Consider the following 1,257-nt stretch of genomic DNA (forward strand, 5'->3'; position numbering starts at 1 on the left):
TCTCGTTCAGCTGAGAGGAAAGCAGCTGAGTAAAATGTTATGTGTAATTTATTAACATCTAATGAAAGTTTGAATATTGTATAAAAGTGCTTGCTGTTTGTTCCTTGATTAATCTGCTCATTTATTAACAGGTGGCTGAGAAAGAATATGTCACAATCAGGTAACATGTATTTGTAAAACAGTATTTAAAGAACTGAAATTTCTTTAATCTGGTCAAATACTCTTTTTCATATCGAAAAGGATCATCCATAACATTATTATTAAATTGTCTTTTTCACTGTGGGATATTGTGTAGAAAATGGAAAACTCCAGTGAGATAGTGTCATTTGTGTTGGCTGCTTATGGAAATGTTGGGGAGTTAAAGTACCTGTACTTTGTAATAATATTGTTCTGGTACCTCTCTATATGTGTGGCCAACACAGTCCTTATTGTGGTCATACGTGTGGACATACAGCTCCATGAACCAATGTATATACTGCTTTGTAACTTATGTGTGAACCAGATAAATGTCAGCACATCGCTATATCCTCTTTTGCTCTCACAGATGTTTTCAGACAGCCATGAAGTGACATTGCCGTGGTGTTTTCTGCACATGTCTTCCATGTACATAAGTGGGCCTGCTGAGTTTTGCAGTTTAGCAGCCATGGCCTATGACAGATTATATCTCAATCTGTCATCCATTACGCTATAATGTCATTATGAACACAGAGAGAGTGTTTTTCATGATTCTCTTCGTGTGGATATATTCATTCCTTAGTGTAATACTATCATTCTCATTTATCTTCAGTTTGAAGTTTTGTGGAACTATTATTGAAAATGTGTATTGTAACCACAGATTAATACTTAGACTTTCATGTTTCGTTTCAGTCCATAACTTTTTATCTGATATATTATTTCTCATTGTAAGCTTTTTCATACCATTCACTCTCATTTCAGTGTCTTATGTGAAGATTTTGGCAGTTTGTCGAAAAACATCCACAGAAAACAAGCAGAAAGCCATGACTACTTGCGTCCCTCAGATCGTCTCTGTGTCAAACCTGTTTGTTGGCTCAATTTTTCAGTCTATCGATTCCAGCGTTATAGTTGCTCATCTACAAATCCATATAATTTTATCTATATATATTTTCATCTGTCAACCAATGCTGACTCCATTTCTCTATGGATTTAATTTGCCCAAGATAAGGCAATCATGTAAAAAGCTTTTGTTTAAGAAAAAACAATAGCTTTGTCCACCAGGAGACTTTTCTAGGGAATCTC

The 1,257-nt window shown here is 35.0% G+C and overlaps 1 pseudogene; it reads left to right on the forward strand.

The window, feature by feature from the left end:
* Positions 1-298: 298 nt before the first annotated feature.
* LOC106456084 (olfactory receptor 10A6-like) lies at positions 299-1,223 on the forward strand (annotated as a pseudogene).
* The last annotated feature ends 34 nt before the right edge of the window (positions 1,224-1,257 follow it).

This window comes from Pundamilia nyererei, unplaced genomic scaffold (assembly GCF_000239375.1).
Source record: "Pundamilia nyererei isolate P.nyererei 1_Seehausen unplaced genomic scaffold, PunNye1.0 scaffold05934, whole genome shotgun sequence".
Lineage (NCBI taxonomy): Eukaryota > Metazoa > Chordata > Actinopteri > Cichliformes > Cichlidae > Pundamilia > Pundamilia nyererei.